Consider the following 10,211-nt stretch of genomic DNA (forward strand, 5'->3'; position numbering starts at 1 on the left):
CAGCTGCACCACTCACAACCTCAATAATTACCACACTCACAACACTGCCCTCCCCCACTACCCTGCATTGTCCTACAATCACTGCACCACACTTCACCAAATCTCCTTCTCCTCACACATTCATCACTATCACAACCCTCACTTACCCAAAACTCACATCTCTCTCACACACATACACACACACACACACACACACACACACACGCACACTCGCAGCTGTTCCACCATGACAACCATATTCTCCAAACTGACACACCACTCTTTCTTGCAGGAGAAGGTTGCACACAATACATGGTAACAGCCAGCACTGGAGGAGGAATCTGTATGTGGCGACTCCCCGGGCACATGTGGACAGGAGCTAGGGCAGGGAGACAGGACCTCACAGGCGCCAGCTTGCTGGAGGGCGAGTTCACATACCAGTTGTGCTGCAGAGGACTTAGATGCTGACTTTAAGGATCCGGGCTACCGAAGAAGGCTCACAGACATGCAGCAGGAAATGCTTGAAGTACTGGGCAGCCTGTCAGAGAGCTTGCACACAATGTCGTGGAGTATGGAGCAATCCAACTCCAACTTGTCTCAAGGCTTTGCGCAGAGCATGGAGACAATTCTGTCCGACATGGACTGAGTGGTCAGCTCCATCAGCTCCGCAGTGGAACCCATCATGATGGAGTGTCATGATAAAACTTCCTGCTTCCATGGCTGCACAGACTGCTCCCATGGACGCTCACAGGGCTAGCATGGTAGCTCACACTGCTGGAATGGAAGCTCAGATGGCTGCCATCTTAGCTTTGGGGGCCACTATTGAAAGGGGCTTCCAGGGGATCACATCACTCCTTCACTCTGTTCTCCAGCAGAGTCCTAGGAGTGCTGAGCTGCCGCCCCAGGAGAGTGGCTTTGGTTCCACAGGACAGGCACCTACTGCCCTCTCTCAGGATGACAGCATGTCTGCTCCCCCACCAGAAACTCCGCCAATGCCCCTGCTGGTGCCACTCAGCCAGCCAGCCCAGACTGCTGCAGCCCGCACTGAGTTACTGCAGTCTGCAGCCATGCCCTCTAGGTCCAGAGGTGCTTGAGGTCGTCCTCCAAACCCATCTGGGGTGTCCTCAATGGAAGCTCAGCGGCCTTCAACCTCCTAAGCAGTAGCCACTGGGAAGCACCTTGTAAGTGCACCAAGATAGGAAAACAAGCACATAAGATAGGCACTAAGGGCTTGCACAAGGGTGTTTAGTCATTTTTTTTGTCATTGCTGACATAATTTGTTTGATAAATTTGTTTTTTGTTCTGGATTTGGTGTTGGTATTTATCTTTGTAGTGAAGTGAGGGCAAGACCAATAAATTTAGCGAGAAGGAAGGCAATTGGATGGTGGTTGTACGAAGGGAGGTCAGGACTAACCTGGGACTGTTGATGAATGGGGCTGCTTTAGGTGAAACGCTCCTCGATGAGCTTGTCTCTGAGAGCTTGGGCAGATTGGGGTTCTGGTGGTCGCTGCCTTCCCTCCTCCTCTTCCTTCTGTACTTGTTGCTGCCCAGGTGTTGGTAAGGGCTGGGCCATCAAGATCGCGAAGTTGTGGAGCGTGCAGCAGACAGCGACAAATCTAGATACCACCTCAGGGCTGTATTACAAAGCTCCTCTGGAATGTTCCAGGCAGCAGAAGCGTTGATTGAACATGCCGATTGTTTGCTCGATGATGTGGCAGCATAGCTCTCATCGTAGGCGTGCTCTGCAGCTGCATGGTTCCTGACTGGAGTCATGAGCCATGTCTGGAGGGGATATCCCTTGTCGCCCAGTAGCCAGCCTGTAAATGGACGGCCTGGCTGGAATAAAGGCAGCACAGAGGACTGGCGCAGGATGAAAGAGGCGTGACTGCTGCCAGGATAGCGAGCACAGACCTAAGTGATATGCTGCCTGTGGTCCCAAACCAGCTGTACATTAAGGAAGTGGAATCCCTTTTGATTGATAAAGATGCTAGGCTGGTGATGGGGAGCACTCAAGGCAGTGTGTGCAGTCGATGGCACTGCATCCTGGTGAAGCCTGCCATGCATGAACTTCCCTCCGGAACCCTCATTATGCATGCAAAGCAGATTAGGAGTGGTAATATCGCTGAGAGGTAGGGAATTAGAGCAGTGCTGCAGAGTATAGAAGGCTGCAGCTAGATAAAGTGGAATGTGACTTTTTGGACAGCAGCAGCCATAATGATAGTGAGCAGCAGTAGCCTTGGGGGTTGGGGGTCAGCTGCTGTAAAGGCTCCCAGATTCTCTGATACATCTGTGCAGGTTTTGCTGGCAAAGGTAAGGGTGAGAAGGGATCGAATCCTGAGAACTGAGGGCAGGAAGCCCCATGAGGGGTGGTTGAGGCATTATAAAAAAAATTTAAAAAAATTCAATTAATTAAATAAAAATCTGGTATTAAAATACTAGTATCAGTAATGATGGCCATGAAACTACCGGATTGTCGTAAAAACCCATCTGGTTCACTAATGTCCTTTAGGGAAGGAAGCCTGCCGCCCTTACCCGGTCTGGCCTATATGTGACTCCAGACCCACAGCAATGTGGTTGATTCTTAATTGCCCTCTGAAATGGCCGAGCAAGCCACTCAGTTGTAAAATCTCGCTACGAAAAGTCATAATAAGAATAAAACCGGACGGACCACCTGGCATCGGACCACTAGGCACCGGACACGACAACGGCAAAACACCAAGCCCAGTCGACCCTGCAAGGTCCTCCTTACTAACATCTGGGGACTTGTGCCAAAATTGGGAGAGCTGTCCCACAGACTAGTCAAGCAACAGCCTGACATAGCCATACTCACAGAATCATATCTTTCAGCCAACGTCCCAGACTCTTCCATCACCATCCCTGGGTATGTCCTGTCCCACCGGCAGGACAGACCCACCAGAGGTGGCGGTACAGTGATATACAGTCAGGAGGGAGTGGCCCTGGGAGTCCTCAACATTGACTCTGGACCCCATGAAATCTCATGGCATCAGGTCAAAAATGGGCAAGGAAACCTCCTGCTGATTACCACCTACCGTCCTCCCTCAGCTGATGAATCAGTCCTCCTCCATGTTGAACACCACTTGGAGGAAGCACTGAGGGTAGCAAGGGCACAAAATATACTCTGGGTGGGGGACTTCAATGTCCATCACCAAGAGTGGCTCGGTAGCACCACCACTGACCGAGCTGGCCGAGTCCTGAAGGACATAGCTGCTAGACTGGGCCTGCGGCAGGTGGTGAGCGAACCAACACGAGGGAAAAACTTACTTGACCTCGTCCTCACCAATCTACCTGTCGCAAATGCATCTGTCCATGACAGCATTGGTAGGAGTGACCACCGCACAGTCCTCGTGGAGATGAAATCCCGTCTTCGCACTGAGGACACCATCCAACGTGTTGTGTGGCACTACCACCGTGCTAAATGGGATAGATTCAGAACAGATCTAGCAGCTCAAAACTGGGCATCCATGAGGCGCTGTGGGCCATCAGCAGCAGCAGAATTGTATTCCAGCACAATCTGTAACCTCATGGCCCGGCATATTCCTCACTCTACCATTACCAACAAGCCAGGGGATCAACCCTGGTTCAATGAGGAGTGTAGAAGAGCATGCCAGGAGCAGCACCAGGCGTACCTAAAAATGAGGTGCCAACCTGGTGAAGCTACAACTCAGGACTACATGCATGCTAAACAGCGGAAGCAACATGCTATAGACAGAGCTAAGCGATTCCACAACCAACGGATCAGATCAAAGCTCTGCAGTCCTGCCACATCCAGTCGTGAATGGTGGTGGACAATTAAACAACTAACGGGAGGAGGAGGCTCTGCAAACATCCCCATTCTCAATGATGGCGGAGTCCAGCACGTGAGTGCAAAAGACAAGGCTGAAGCGTTTGCAACCATCTTCAGCCAGAAGTGCCAAGTGGATAATCCATCTCAGCCTCCTCCCGATATCCCCACCATCACGGAAGCCAGTCTTCGGCCAATTCGATTCACTCCACGTGATATCAAGAAACGGCTGAGTGCACTGGATACAGCAAAGGCTATGGGCCCCGACAACATCCCAGTTGTAGTGCTGAAGACTTGTGCTCCAGAACTAGCTGCGCCTCTAGCCAAGCTGTTCCAGTACAGCTACAACACTGGCATCCACCCGACAATGTGGAAAATTGCCCAGGTATGTCCTGTCCACAAAATCCAATCCGGCCAATTACCGCCCCATCAGTCTACTCTCAATCATCAGCAAAGTGATGGAAGGTGTCGTCGACAGTGCTATCAAGCGGCACTTACTCACCAATAACCTGCTCACCGATGCTCAGTTTGGGTTCCGCCAGGACCACTCGGCTCCAGACCTCATTACAGCCTTGGTCCAAACATGGACAAAAGAGCTGAATTCCAGAGGTGAGGTGAGAGTGACTGCCCTTGACATCAAGGCAGCATTTGACCGAGTGTGGCACCAAGGAGCCCTAGTAAAATTGAAGTCAATGGGAATCAGGGGGAAAACTCTCCAGTGGCTGGAGTCATACCTAGCACAAAGGAAGATGGTAGTGGTTGTTGGAGGCCAATCATCTCAGCCCCAGGGCATTGCTGCAGGAGTTCCTCAGGGCAGTGTCCTAGGCCCAACCATCTTCAGCTGCTTCATCAATGACCTTCCCTCCATCATAAGGTCAGAAATGGGGATGTTCGCTGATGACTGCACAGTGTTCAGTTCCATTCGCAACCCCTCAGATAATGAAGCAGTCCGAGCCTGCATGCAGCAAGACCTGGACAACATCCAGGCTTGGGCTCATAAGTGGCAAGTAACATTCGCGCCAGGTAAGTGCCAGGCAATGACCATCTCCAACAAGAGAGAGTCTAACCACCTCCCCTTGACATTCAACGGCATTACCATCGCCGAATCCCCCACCATCAACATCCTGGGGGTCACCATTGACCAGAAACTTAACTGGACCAGCCATATAAATACTGTGGCTACGAGAGCAGGTCAGAGGCTGGGTATTCTGCGGCGAGTGACTCACCTCCTGACTCCCCAAAGCCTTTCCACCATCTACAAGGCACAAGTCAGGAGTGTGATGGAATACTCTCCACTTGCCTGGATGAGTGCAGCTCCAACAACACTCAAGAAGCTCGACACCATCCAAGATAAAGCAGCCCGCTTGATTGGCACCCTATCCACCACCCTGAACATTCACTCCCTTCACCACCGGCGCACTGTGGCTGCAGTGTGTACCATCCACAGGATGCACTGCAGCAACTCGCCAAGGCTTCTTCGACAGCATCTCCCAAACCCGCGACCTCTACCACCTAGAAGGACAAGATGTGGAGATGCCGGTGATGGACTGGGGTTGACAATTGTAAACAATTTTACAACACCAAGTTATAGTCCAGCAATTTTATTTTAAATTCACAAGCTTTCGGAGATTTTCTCCTTCCTCAGGCAAATGTTTCAAGGGCAGCAGGCGCATGGGAACAACACCACCTGCACGTTCCCCTCCAAGTCACACACCATCCCGACTTGGAAATATATCGCCGTTCCTTCATTGTCGCTGGGTCAAAATCCTGGAACTCCCTTCCTAACAGCACTGTGGGAGAACCGTCACCACACGGACTGCAGCGGTTCAAGAAGGCGGCTCACCACCACCTTCTCGAGGGCAATTAGGGATGGGCAATAAATGCCGGCCTTGCCAGCGACGCCCACATCCCGTGAACGAATAAAAAAAAAGTCAGTGCAACTTCTAACACCCCAAGAACTGTCTTAGAGTAGGAATGGGGCTGATGACCTCACAAGACCTCACATTGATACAGGATGTTAATCCCAATTAACATCCTGTATCAATGATAGGGGCTGCACTCATCTCCTTACCGCAGGCTCTTTCTGTGTCATCACCTGTGTGTCAGAGAAACTCACTTGTGCAAAAGAAAACAATTGGAAACACTAAAGCACCATCTTAATTCAAAACCGCTCTGCAAACTCACATTGTCTGTCACAAGGGGTTCTGTTAGCCTTAAAGGACAGTTCATTTAAAGAAGCAACAAGGGTAATATTGGTCTTTGGCAGTAGTGTGAAACGGGTGATAGCAAATCAGCACCTTGTTTTACATCGCTCCCGATTTTCTTTACCATTGTGTTCTCTTCCCACAAAGGAAAAGGCCACACTTAACCACTGCTGAAGCAGAACTGAAACAGGGGAAGGAACCTCAATTCTGAATACCATGAGTTGGCACAATAAAGAAGCTCTGCAGATAATTGGCAGACTGAGAGGAGAGGCTGTGGGCGAGGGTGAGGTTGTAGGTGAGATGGTAAGCAATGTTTGGTGAAGGATGGGCAAGGCTTATCATACATATTGTGTGCACAGCAAAACAAACTCTTCTGTGTTTCACAACGTAAGGGGTGCTTCGGAGGAAGAGACTGATAATTCTAATGACAACCCGGGCACTTCCAGATCTACAGCTCCTGCCAAGTCTGCACCAATTCCATCATGGCATCTCATCTACTCCAACAGAAGCCCAGAGACACCCATTTGAGAGGTTGTAGTTGGTGAGTCAGAAGGGTTTGCCCTGAGTGGATCCCTGAGCACTATTGAGCATGAGGACCTGGGACTAGAAGATCCGCCCCTTCCAGGTGCCATTCCTCCATAGAGGCTCGAGAAATGATAGCCGCTCAGCTTAGGAGCCTAGTCTTGAAAAGAACAATGATACGGAGCACAGATTTCATGTGCAGATATTGGAGATGGTTTCTATACATATTGCTGAGGTGCAGTCCACTACGCCGCATCAGCAACACGTTGCAGGAAGTTTCTTAGGACATGCAGAATACCCTGGAAACAGTAATGGTCCAGGAGATGTTTGCAGCAACAATACACCAGGAGGAAATACTAAGGATAGTGATGGCACCCGGATTGGGAGCTACCACTACTTCAATAGATGCCTCGAGTGTCAGTCGGAATACTATACTTGCGTAGGGCTTCCCAGACCTGGTTGGGATTATTTGGTTTGTAATGACACTGACCAGTAACACCTCAGAGCTTGTGTCCTGTATCAGTGGGCTGCAAGGAGTGGTCATAGATGTCGTGTTCCCCCCAAACAATGACAATGAGCCTGCTTCCTTAAGACCCCCTACAAAAACTGCACATGAGGGCACTTCGCACATAGGCTCAGCGCCCCTTAATACTGCAAGAGAAAGGCTGCCATAAGCTAGTCCTTCTGGACAGCTGCTTCACTGAAACAAGAGTCACCTCAGGCCTCTAAGGTTCCAGGGGAACCATCCCAGCTACTCACCGCTCACTGACGGAGTACCTCAGTGAAATCGCAAACCCGGAACTTAAGCAAGTAAGTTAGCTGGCACAAAGGTTCGGCACAGTGTTGGGAAGTAGTTGTAGAAAGGGTAAATGAATTTTTGGCATCTTTTGGTGAATGTTGTAATGGAAAATAAACCCATCTTGACCACATAGAGTTCTGAGTTCAGTTCTGTGCATGTTTATAGCTTTTCAGAGTTGGATGATTGCAGGGGAACTGTAGGGGGTAATTTTAATTTAAGTCGCCTGGTGAGAAACTGACCGAATTGGATCGGCCACCCGTTTTACAGCCCGTCCGATTTTACTTTCCATTGACTTCAATGGCAATTGCTCCATGCACCTGTGGGAACACTACCTGTCTGTAGAATTGGATAGCTTGCTCTTTTTGTTAATCTGGTTCCATTGGGAAGGAAATGAAGTGCACGACCTGCCTGAAGAGAGCATCAGTGACCTTCTTTATTCAATGCTGAACTGCTGCCTGACAAATGTGGCAAACACCACCAGGTGCTACCGGGAAGGATCCAGTTCCAACAATATTCAATGCAGTGGTGACTTTGACTGCAGATCAGGAGCAGACTGCCCCTGTAAAAACCTGGCTACTGATTCCTGAGCTGCCATCTAGGTGCTTTCCGTCTTAATGGGGCAGGCTGGTATTGTCAAGTAAGGTCTTTATTTTTGACTTTTATAAAATGGTATTGCTGCTTCAGTACTTGTTGAAGAATGATGTTCTTTAGACTTAGTAATGGAGGTATGTTTAGTACTGTACTATGCCACCTTTTGTGATATTGCTGATTTGGAGGCAGATGAGGCAATGGCCACATGCTCCTTGATAGCTGCTGAAGTAATTCACCTGCGCCTCTCTTGAGCCACTGGCAGCTGCTTCCCTACCACAGAGTAATAATTCCCCCTCTCCTGACCATACCTCAACTCCATCCCACCTGGAATAAAAACAGAACCTCACAGTCAAACTGGCCCCCTCTTCCTCCCACACCATGGGGGTAATTTTGACTTTATGCCATAGTGTAAAACGGGTGATAGCGAATCAGCAGCCCATTTTACATGTCTTCCGATTTCTATTTGCATTGAAGTGAATGGGAATAAAAATGGGGAGAGATGTAAAACAGGCAGCCGATTCGCTATCACCCGTTTTTACACTATTGCACAAAGTCACAATTACCCCCATAATTCTAAGTACCCACATTTGTTTTCCCTGTTGCTCCATTTAACTGCCTGACACCAGCCTGTTGCCCTTTTACCACTCCATCTAAGGCAGATTGTAGGGGCACCCAAACCTCTGCTTGGGATGCTGCTGCCAATTCATGCCATTGCAGCACAAAGACATTGACAGGGTTAAACACATTAAAATAATTGGAAACAGCACGGGCCTTCAAATTTTGGATTACAGTACAATCAGTTATTCATAAGTAGCTGACAGTATTAAAACCAAGCCTCCAAAACACAAAGCACAGCTTGAGCAATCTATTTCTCACTTGGGGCTTTTCCTGTACCTGCCCCTTTAATGGTGCTGCTGTCTTTAAGGCCCCAAAAGCCCTCAAACATCCTGTTCCCTGTGTGTCTTCCACCAAAAGTGCTCCTCCTCCTGTGCCTCTGTAACCTTCCAATGCATTGTAATGAAGGCCTGGAGGAGGAATGTATTCAAATTCCAATAGCCAGGTGGAGAGCATTTCTGGTGACACCAAGCAAATAGCCCTGGGACAGCACCTGCCCAGGAAAGTCCACCCTATACATTTTTCTAGTGTGTTTCTTTGTATGTGCAAGTGTATTTGTACATGACATCAATTGTGTACATTTTAGTCTTTGCATGGAGCCAGACTATTTGAATGAGTCAATTGCTGATGGCTAGCTGACCATTAGTTCCTACAGCTCAATAGTCTCAGCATAGAGATCTGTACTGGGAGAAGATGTTGGGGATGTGGTCCTATGAATGCAGGTGTTCAGCTTCATAGTCAGCTGATTCCAGGGAGCATTCTCCCTCTGGTCTGAATCTGTTGGGATCAGTGGTTTTCATCCCCCTAGCAGGGAAGCTTGGTTTTGCTGCCACCATGGATAGAGTGGGGGCATCGGGAGAAAAAAACTTTGGTCTGGAGGAAGTGTTCAGCACCTTTGTGTGATATGAAGGACATCGTGGAGTGTTGGTGTGGATGAAGAGCCTTCATGGACTAGCAAGTATTGTTTCCCTGCAGTACCTCCCTGGCTCTACTGATTTTGTTCTGTTTGTTTGGGAGCTCAGGACTAGGTCTCCATGTTTAGATGAGTGGTTGTCTTGCCTGGTGAGCTTGTGTTTGGTCAGGACTTTTGCAGGAATGTTTCTTTGTTCTGATTGTTCAATAATTTCACCATTATTGACTATTGTGGGGTTTGAGTTTGTTGCCTAGGGATTGCACTCATTGAATAACTAAACCTGCTCACTTGAGATCCACTAGTGATGACTAAGTATTGTTTTGAAGGAATATAATTGTGTCTTGGCCCTCTGCCATTTTTCCTTCCCTGGGTATTGAGGTTTTGTGTGACGATTTGATCGTTGCGGTGCATTGATTCCATTTACTATTTTTATCTTTAATTGTGTTGATTTTGTGTCTCTGCTGCTTTTCTGTGGCTTGCTGGGCTGAAGATCTGCCAATCTCCACAAACGTTGCTGTAATGTTCCAAGTGGCTTGAGGGTCTGGGGCAGAGTGTTTCCCACTGAGTGTTAGTTAGGGTGCCCATTTGATGGGTAGGGTAGATCTTGTGCCCCTATGCCTAGTTCTGTACATGCTCTATCGGTATTGGAGGAAGTAGTTCTGGGCCTCCACTCTGTTGTATCAACTGTTAAGCTCACCTTCTTGGTGCACTGCCCTTTTCTGGAGCTGAAGGACTTGGGATGAACTCAGGGATCCCTTCTACATTGATGGGTCTTCTGTGCCTTTG

The sequence above is a fragment of the Heptranchias perlo genome, chromosome 5, assembly GCF_035084215.1.
Source record: "Heptranchias perlo isolate sHepPer1 chromosome 5, sHepPer1.hap1, whole genome shotgun sequence".
NCBI lineage: Eukaryota > Metazoa > Chordata > Chondrichthyes > Hexanchiformes > Hexanchidae > Heptranchias > Heptranchias perlo.